Genomic DNA, 10,325 nt, shown 5'->3' with positions numbered 1-10,325 from the left:
TTTGTTAGTTTTTGATGTTGTTTTAATAAAATAGATATTTATTTCCTAGTTGCTGATCTTGTTTTAATAAAATAGATAAATTTTCTAGTTGTTGTTTTAATAAACTAGATAGTTCTATTGTAGCCATAGCAGTTGAGAAAATTGTAAGTAGAACCGATTAAGACTGAAAATCTATTTTGTCTCTTTGACTGAAATAAGCAGAATATAGACAATGATTGATGGCTTTTGATTCTGTATAAATCAATTCCATCCAGAGCTTGTCCAGTGAATTTTAATTGAGTGCCCTTTCTATAGAGTAAAATAAAACAAGAAACCTGTATTTGCAATATAAAAACCATCAGCTTGGCTTAATGGAAGTTATGTGTGTCTGTGAGTTTCCAGTTGCATCTGTCTACCTGTGACAACGATTCTAACTGTTAGAGTGGGATGCGGTTGTTAACACAGGCTTTTTTTCTAATAAACTAAATCTAAAAGCAAATAATTCTAATATGATAGTTGAAACTATGTAGCAATTAAATGTTTTAATTCTGCTTTCTAAGGAAAGGAGGAAGTCAAGTTAATTAGCCGTTTCTGATTTGCTCACAATCTTTCCATCATCTTATGTGTGCCCCTTTCTTGGCAACAGAGCTGGGAATTTCTACTCATTGTTTTTCTTGCAAAGCAACAAATCTTTTCTAGATCGACAGTATTCAAATGTCTTACTAATGAGTAAGAACGTTTCTCAAACTAGCAAAATAATTCAAAGAGATTCTTAAACTCTTCCTAGAGGAAGCAGAATAGAAAATGTGAACAAAGGCTAGTATGTACAAAATATAAAAATAATTACCTATAAACAAACTCACCTTTCCATCATTTAAAATTTAAGAGAATGTATTTTTCCCAATATATCAGCCATCAAATCACTAATGGAGAATTACAGAACAACAAAACAAGACACGAATAAAAAAACAAACAAACAACAACCACAAAACAGGTAATAGCAGGCATATATGCAGATGGGACTAATAGCATTTTCCAATTTGATTTCACTATTAAAAAATAGTGCTTTAGTTTTGAAAAAATAAGTAAAAATTGTACTTGTGAAATACTTTCTCAGTGTGTTCCACACAGAAGAAATGATCATGAAGATAAAGGATAGAAACAGTTTGAAAAGGCCTTTTATTCCTAATAGCTGAAGAGATTTATTTAGGCAACACAAAGTATGAGCATGTTTATGCATGTCCAGTGTCTATGTGTGCTGTGTGTATGTTTGTGTCCATGGGTGAGCTTTGTGTAAAAGGATTAAAACTTCAATCAAAGCCTTTATTAATCTTAGCTTAAACTAGGTTCCGTTTTAGGCATGAACTTTTGGTAATTGGAGCTAATAGCTCTTCCAATTGACAATGAAATGCTACAATTGCTGGATATTCGATTTCTGCACAACACAGACAGTGCCATTGTTCAATAGGTGCGAGGCCTTTGAGCATAGATAATTGATCATAAATCTTTAGGCAGCCCAGCTGGTTTCCCATATGACTACAGAAAAGCACCATCTGGCTCCCAGTGCTTCCATGGTTCCCCAGAACCCACAGGTTAGAGAAAGAAAATCTGTCACAACATTAGGCCACTCTCCAACTGGTGGCAGATAAATGATCCCCTCACATGAAGTGAAATGGGACAGTGAAATTGTGGTGGATTCTGCAGTCCTTGCTCTTATCTGATCACGCCTGCAATATAAGGAATTCAACAACTCATTGAGGTTAAATTTTAAGATTCCCGTTTGAAAAAAATTACTGTTTGGCTTGGATCAAAAATAAATTCTCACAGGTCAGGGAACCCTGATTGCTCTTCAAGCTGATGAGGGAGAGGGACTTGATCGGGGGAGGGGGAGGGAAATGGGAGGCGGTGGCGGGGAGGAGGCAGAAATCCTTAATAAATAAATAAATTTTAAAAAAATAAAATAAAATAAAATGTATTCTGACACCAAAAAAAAAATAAATAGTAAAGGGTCATGGAGATGCATTGCCTCTAATATGGCCCCTTGAATACTTGGATTATTTTATTAGATTTTACCAATATGATTAAAAATAATGCCTTTTTTTCCCTTTGTAATATCATGCTATCATAGTGTGGCTCAACCCTCCCCTAGATTTACTTTAAACCCTCATGTGGCCGGGGTAAAAAGTGCATTTCCACACCCAGAGGTAAGACAGCTGTTTTCATCATAAGATGAAGGTGCTAAAACCAATGGAGAAGTCCCCAAAGTGTGCAAGTTAAGATTTAAAGGAAGAACATTCTGAAAAAAACTTATGTGTGTGTATGCATGCATGTGTGTGTGTGTGTGTGTGTGTGTGTGTGTGTGTGTGTGTTTGTGTGATGTTCTAGAAGGAATCTTTAGATAGAGTCAATAAGACATGGATACCCAGACACTACAGCTTTCCCATCAGGACCAACTGCTTATCAGGTATCCAGGACCTTAGACAACCTTGCTCAAATCTCCCTGGACCACATTACTTTCCTTTTAATCTGTCTATGGCAGGGAAGGAGATGTTGATGTGTACACTGGGATAAGAATGGTCAAGGCGAGATCTTTGTGAGGTTGTTTGTGTGCACACATGAGTGGGAGCTCTGATGGGCATGAGACCTGTGGATACTGGCTGAGGAGAAAAAGAAGAGGGCACTCTGTGGCCCGAGGGTATGGGGGTGAGGCACATTGAAACAGAAACACCATGGAGCAAGAGAACTTTAAATTCTAACATTCTTTCCTTGGCACAAATAAAAAAACCGATAATTTAATCTCACATTCATTGGTTTGGTTGAAAAAAATTAAAATTTTAAGATACATTTTACTTAAATTTGAATGCTCATAAGAAACCTCTTTTAATATGGGTGAATATGAATTTAATTCCTTGTTTCTAAATATGACTAAAAGGATAATTTGTCTATTATTATGTGTTTCAAGAGTCTCATTTTAGTGATGAATGTATGGTAACACACACAGGTCCATACACCTAACACACCACACAAACAGGATTGGGTAAAAGAGTGCATGACCATCTGGACAGATGTGGAAACAGCTTTTAACAGAATTCAACGTTGTAAAAGTTGTGAAAACCCCGAAGAAGCCATCAACAGGAGAAAGATATCTCAACACAATAAAACTATATATGGAAAACCAGTAGCCAACATTATGATTAATAGGGGGATATCTGTGCAAGTGAGTACCCTATATTAAAACAAAGCATGGGTGTCCACTCTTATTAATGTACTGCAGGACTCTTAAACTAAGTAAAAAATAAACTTTCAAAGTACATATGATACAATCAGTATGCGAGCCAATGAAATATCATAGAATGTATATATATAATATATAAATATGTAAACTATATAAATGTATATATAAAGAGAGAAAATATACCCAACGTCTCTAGCCATCATGGAAATGGAAAACAAAGTGTTCTGAAATCCTCCCTCATCCCTGTTGGAGCAGCTTCCTTTAAAGGCCACAAACGCTGGGAAGGGTGTGGGTGAATGGAACCCCACAATGCTGATGAAGCAGAAATTAGAGCAATTCATTTTGCAATCAGTGTGGTGATGCCACTAGCAGAGCCTTAGCATCCAACACAACTCTGTCAGTCTTCTAGGAAATATGTCCTTAGAACTCAAAGTCATCATGGGGTGGAGATGGCTGTATCTGTCTTCATTTGCAGCGACCTTCACAGTAGTTACATTGTGGAATGAGCATGGATGTCCACGAGCGTGGAAATGGATAAAGAATGCATCATGCAAATGCAGATGGATCAGGATCCAGCAACGAAGATGAAAAAAAATGTCATTACAGGGAACTGGATGGAAGCTGAGGCTCTCATTTCTGTAAAATAAGTGACATTCAGAAAGACAGGGGCCATGTTTGCTTGCCTATGTGGAACTTAGATTGTCTTTTAATGACGTGATGGTAGAAAGAGGCTGATGGCAGAAGCTGGGAGAGCAATGGGAAAGGCTGATCAAGAGAGAGAATACAGGGGTGGATGTGGTCAAAGAGACTGCATACATGCACCAGGCTGTCATAGTGACCATTGTGTTTTGTAACTGATATTCACTGTGGTAGTAAATTCTGATTATCAATCTGATTAGACTAAAGAACAGCTGGAACGTAAGTGGGTTACACATTAGGAGTACCTGTGAGCCTTTTCCCAGACACACACACACATATATGTATATGTATGTATGTATGTATATGAGTATATATATACTGGTGAGTATATATATATATATATATATATATATTAGTGTTTATTAACATTCTTTACAATAAAAAACACTCAAATATTGCATATGGATAATCTTGTATGAGTACTGAAAAAGGCATTTATATATGAAGATATGCGCACACACACAAGATTCAGACAGACAGACAGACACACACACACACTAGCTATGAGCCTGTAGAAAGACAAGTATAAAATTATGCCAAGAGTGAGGTTTTCTGTGACCTATCACTCTATGTATGCAGATTTCTAAAAATGTAAGTCTTCTATGGAATGTTTAATAAAAATACCGTGGCTTTTGCAAGATTGATACTATTTTCAGTGAGCATGACCTAATGATGTCACTGATTTATGAGTCTGTGGCCCTGGCTGAACCTTAGTGCCAGAGATATCTGCTACACTATCCAGGGAGCTGTTTTTCATGTCTCCTGTAGTTGGTCTGGAGTCTGGATCTTAGGGGTCCCCACATACAGGGCCAGATCCTGGGCTTTCTTCACAACCCACACAGAGGTGTAGAACCCTTATACAGTTATCCAGGACACCAACATGACATGCACCATCGTACTTGGAGGTGCCTTTTTTCTAAGGACAAGCACTTTTCACCTACCACTTCTATAAGCATTGAGGTCATTCATAGTGAGCATGATTATTATCAGGAGGGAGAGTTAGTCATCAATCCTCCAGGTTTAAGAGTAGCCACTTATCTCTTCTGTCATGCTTTTGACAAAGCAATTTAAAGGTATATTATGGGAGACAGAAAATGAAGACTTTCACGGGGATTTAATGAATACGTCCCTTTGGACATAAACACAACTGAGCAAAATAGATCTTAATCATCTTCACATAAAAATATAAACTGCTGAAAACATTCTGATGTCTATTAGAGAACACAGTGTAACTCAGTGATGGGGCAGGGTGTGGGGGGTAGATACCAGTACCCAAAGAACATTCTAGTAACTCCCTGCAGCTCCACTGCTGACCTCCGAGGGGCAGTGTGGGCATCAGAGTGATCAGCCAGCACCTAGACCGAAGGTGGGACGAGAGGGAAAGAATGCACACATTATGGCTATCCATTGCCACTCATGACGCATGCCTCCAGGTGCTACCATCTTCCAGATGGTTCTGCTCTCAACCTCTCGGTTACACTGGCCTTAAAATCAGGCTTTCCTGATTCCAAGCTCATGATTCTGGACAGGTGCAGTATTTGGCTCACAGCTCACTAGAATGTCAAACATGAACTTAAATGTCCAGTCAGACCATCCTACTTATGTTCCTCTGAGAAATGAGATAGTCTTTGAGACACACACAGTACAAGATCAAAGTTGACCTTGAGGGGAAGCTCAGGTGTTGCAACAAAATGGACGTTAAAACCACAGCTTTCTCATTTAATTACACACACACACACACACACACACACACACACACACATTTTCCAGGGAAAATAATGGCTAGTCTTACGAACAACAAAGATTATGGGCACTGAGTGAATAGGGAAGACTGTGGATGAGCAAACCCACTCAAAAAAAAATCACACAAGTAATTTGAAAATAAGTGAAATGTCCTGTCATTTTAATGTACAGTTTGAGTGTTTAAGAGCATAGCTGTGGTCATAAAATACAACTTATTTAATATTAATAATGTAGCCATAGAAAGAATAAGGAGTCTTCTGTAAAATTAACTCCAGGAAATAACTTCGTATTTAATGTGTAAGTATAGAAGTTGAATACAAATAGATAATTATCTGAGTGATGTCATTTTCTTCTACTATGTTATTCCAGTAATGTGTTTGAAAGATATCACATGAAGAATTACAAAGGTTTAGGCTTTAGACCATAGAGCCACTTTCTTGTGGACAGTCTGGCCAGTGTTTAGTATCAGTTTTTTTTTTACATGTTCCTTAGCTCTAAATTATAAACTGTCAATGAATCTCTTTGGTTGTGGATGTGCAGTCCTGCCCCATCCCTCACTCATTATGTATCCAAGCGTTAATATTGTGATACTCTCCAAAGAGAAAAAATGGAAATAAACATTTAAAAGAATTTAATAAATTATAGCAATTTTCACAACATAGTTTTGTCATTAAAGATATTGAACACTAAAGGAAGTGATCCCAGGTGCTTATTTAAAAGTCAGCCAGTTACCTTGAGTGTGAGTGGAGGCCATGCCCGAGAATGCTGCGTACACACATTTAGAGACAGAGATAAATTCTACGTGTGACAGATATCATTCTAGTTCTCTGTTTTCCCTTCCTATTATGGATTTTCAAAGTTCTCATGATGATCTCCTATCATCTTTAGCCTTAATTATGCCAAGTGAATTATCCTGAGCATAGGTCAAGTTAATGAAACAATTGCATATTAAATTATAGCAATATTATTATTGCAGCACTCTATGTAGTAAAGGTGGCCTCAAGAAGTCTGTGTGCCTTTGCCCACACAGAGCTTCTAGATTACAAACTCCTAGAAGTAACTAGTGTTCTTTGGGTACTGGTATCTACTCCCCACACTCTGCCCATCATTGAATTACACTGTGTTCTCTTCTAGGCATCAGAATGTTTACATCAGTTCATATTTTTAAGTGAAGATGATTAAGATCTATTTTGTTCAGCTGTGTTTATGTCTTGCTATTGGGACTAATGAGTCCTGGTCTTCAGCTGCTCTTCCCTGCTAGAACCTTCTAATTGAAATTACTAAAAGCTATGCCTAGCTTAGAAGATCAGAGGATGGGATTTTCACCTGTTGGCCATTGACTGCAGTGTATTTAACCCTCCATGGTGCTATTAAAGAAGGGCTTTTGGTTTCAATGTTCTGCGTCTGTATTCTCAACCTCCAGCCCCTTGCCCAAAGCTCACGAACTGTGTTCTAGCGCACAGAGCACAGACACGGGGGCGTGGTGCGCGGCATCTTGCTATGGTGTGTGGCATCTTGCTATGGTGTACGGCATCTTGCTATGGTGTGCAGCTTCTTGCTATGGTTTACTGAAGTTCATTATGGAGAGTGGGACCAAGGACATTGAGGTTCTGGTGTCTGGGAAACTCTGAGGCAAGAGTGCCAAGACCATGAAGCTTGTGGATGGTCTGAGGATGTACAGTGGAGGCCCTGGTAATGACTACATTGGCACTCATGTGTGCTATGGGCTGCTCACACATGGTATGCTGAGCCTCAGAGCAAAGATCGTGTTGCCTGGGACCCAAGGGGGTAAGATTGTCCCTAGGAAGCCTCTACCTGCTCACATGAGCACTATGCAACCTTAAGATGAAATTCTGCCCACCACTCCCATCCCAGAACAGAAGGGTGGGAAGCCAAAGCCACCTGCCATGCACAAGTCAGTACCTACAGCATAACAGGGTCTTGGCAGCTGCATCTGGAGGATGGATGTTGTTCTGTAAAGACATTTTATAAAGATCTTTCACAAAAACAAAAGATCTGACAGATTGTGTCCAGTGTTCATCTGACTGGGTTTTGCTGGCCTATAGAATGTAAATGCCCTGTTTGTTTAAACTGGAGGGTTGAAGCAGAGTTGACCAGAAAAATCTTGGCTCAGTAAAGGACGATGGCTACAGGACAGCACCCTGACCCTGTGGTTCAACTCTACAGGGTAAAAAGAACAGTTTGGTTTTTATGTTCATGATAGAGCCCAAGGACTTGCACACAGTATGTGTTCAGCATGCACTTTATTGTTGACCTACGTTTTTGCCCATCCTGGCTGTGATTTTTTTGCTAGCTTGAAAGAATTCTTTGGTAGGCCAGCATGATAGCTCAGGGTGTAAAGATGCTTTTTATGAAAGCTTATGTACCATGGTATGCACTCAGCCCTGTAAGTCAAAAGTAAATAAATTCGCCACTGTGTTTTGTCATGCTGTGCTAAGTTTTAATCTCAGCATCCCTCAAGTAGAGAGGGAACTGCTGATGCCATTGATCTTAAAGTTCGGAAGTTTATGAATTGTAACGCTGTCGTTAAAGTTCACATCTCCAAGTCCTGTACATCGTCATTATGTTTTGGGAAATATGAAAAATTCAGAAATTATCTATAGCTTATTTGCCATGATGTCTTGAAAGCATTTGTTACTTATTTGCATTTTGTGGAGAATTAAAGTTGGTTTGGAAATTCCGTAACAATAATAAAATAAAATAACAGATAACAAATGTATCATGCTATGCTTATGCACACAAGTTGATGACCACGGTTGGAATCCGTTCTCCGTCGCTAAATGAACAACACTTTCATAACGTGGACAAATTACTGAGTGAGCTCTTTCACAGTGCACATGGCTGCAGAGAGTACTGTGAAGCTGGCTCAGTTATTAGTTCCTTTCCCAGTGTAATCATGAAACGCCCAATAGTAATGGGAAAATTTGTTTATTTTGATTCATGTTTCAAGGGTATGGTCTATCCATGTGTGGAAGGCATGGTGACAGGAGTTCTGCTGTGTGGCATCTGATCACAGTGCATTGCAGTGAAGAAGCAGAGCCCAAGTGTCTTCCAGGAGACACTCTTTCCTCAGCAAATCTCTTTGAAAGCACCTGGAGTCATGTCCACAAGCATGCTTAACTTGTCATTCCAAGCCTAGTGAATAAGGAAGGTCAACCACTACACGTATGAGACAAGGTATTTAGAGAGCACGAGGCACCTTGGGGGTTTACTTGCCATCTAAGCTTCACGCCTGATGTCTTTGTAGCCATCCAGCAGTTCTCCCATATAGTCTCATTGGCATCTCGTAGTTCAAGTTCTAAACCAGTCTAGATGTCAGCAAGCTGTTGATTTTGAGAATCATAAAAATGCAATCCTTGTTTGCCACCAGAATCAACCATTTCTCATGTCCTTGAATAAATACGAACAGTGGTTCTTTGATACAAAAAGTTGTTTGCATAATTTGGTCTACTTTGTCTTCATGCCTGGTTGGGATAAACATTTTCTCATATTTAATCAGTAGTTGAATCTGCTTCTATTTTCATACCTAGGTAACTATTCTTGACTAAGATTGACAGTGAACCTAGATACAAGAAAAGAAGAGTTAGAAGGCATTTGAGATGACACAGAAAGGCTGTCTGTCTGTCTATAACCCAACAAAGACTTAAAATAGGAACAGCCGAGATTGAAGGAATCAGTCACCTTCCTTTGCCTCTATGAAGCATCCCAAGCTAGCCAGAAGTGGCATTTCTCACTTGATCTTGTCATGAGAGATAAAACAGTATTCTCAAATTATTTCCATGTGTCTGCTTCAGACAGAATACACTAGGTGTTTTCAAATTGTACAGTTTATGGCAGGTTAATAAGGAGATATTCACAGACTGGATAGAAAGAAGAGTCAAAGATCAGAATGAGAAAAAAAATATGAAGAAAAAAATGATTCAGGTTAGAGCAGTCTTGAGTTATGTATGTCAAAGTTTATCCCAACACTCTTCTTATTACTGGGTTTGCTTTCCCCTTCGAAGGAGATTTCCACTCCACAGCTGGTTTCTAGGTTTGGAAAGGCCACATTTTAAATTTCAGCTTTCCTTTTGGCTGCCATTCCAAAGAAAAGACTCTATGCAAGTTAGAATAAGACCACATACTGAACAAAGTTCTGGAGTCATAGGACCCCTGGAAAGCATGACTGGGCCCTTAGAAATAAGTTTACGGTGGATCAGATAAAGGCTGATTAACACGAAGCCACTTGGGAAGCTGCTCCCGTCAAGTAACTCAGGGCTGAAACCACTCCAGAAATGCAGACTGTGTTGTTTTCAGTGGACAAGGGCGACGGATCCATACAACGCAGTGGGTGTGAAAAGCCATCCTCCGGTCAGGGCTTCTTTCGGGAAGGAGGATAAGCTCCTCCAAGGAGTGGTTCTGTTTGGTTTGGGTAGGGAGCTGTTTTTCAGAGCTTCCACCGTCAAGTATCCAGATTTTCCACAAAAACTGCCAGATGCCACGCAGGGAAGACCTGGACCATGATCCTCTGCTTTTCCAGAAAAAAAAATAAAGTGTCCAGAGTCTTGAGTGAAGTCCGTTTCCTGGTCAGCTCCATTTTCAACTCAGGTTGGATTTCTCTAGGAACGCAAGTGGAGTGAGACCCTCTGTTCTCACAGACTCGGGCGGA

General features: G+C 39.3%; 1 pseudogene; it reads left to right on the top strand.

Moving 5' to 3' along the window:
• The first annotated feature begins 7,215 nt into the window (after positions 1–7,215).
• Positions 7,216–7,590, top strand: LOC101984699 (annotated as a pseudogene).
• Positions 7,591–10,325: the final 2,735 nt, after the last annotated feature.

The sequence above is a fragment of the Microtus ochrogaster genome, chromosome 1 (genome assembly GCF_000317375.1).
Source record: "Microtus ochrogaster isolate Prairie Vole_2 chromosome 1, MicOch1.0, whole genome shotgun sequence".
Lineage (NCBI taxonomy): Eukaryota > Metazoa > Chordata > Mammalia > Rodentia > Cricetidae > Microtus > Microtus ochrogaster.
This window is presented reverse-complemented; position numbering and strand designations above follow the sequence as displayed.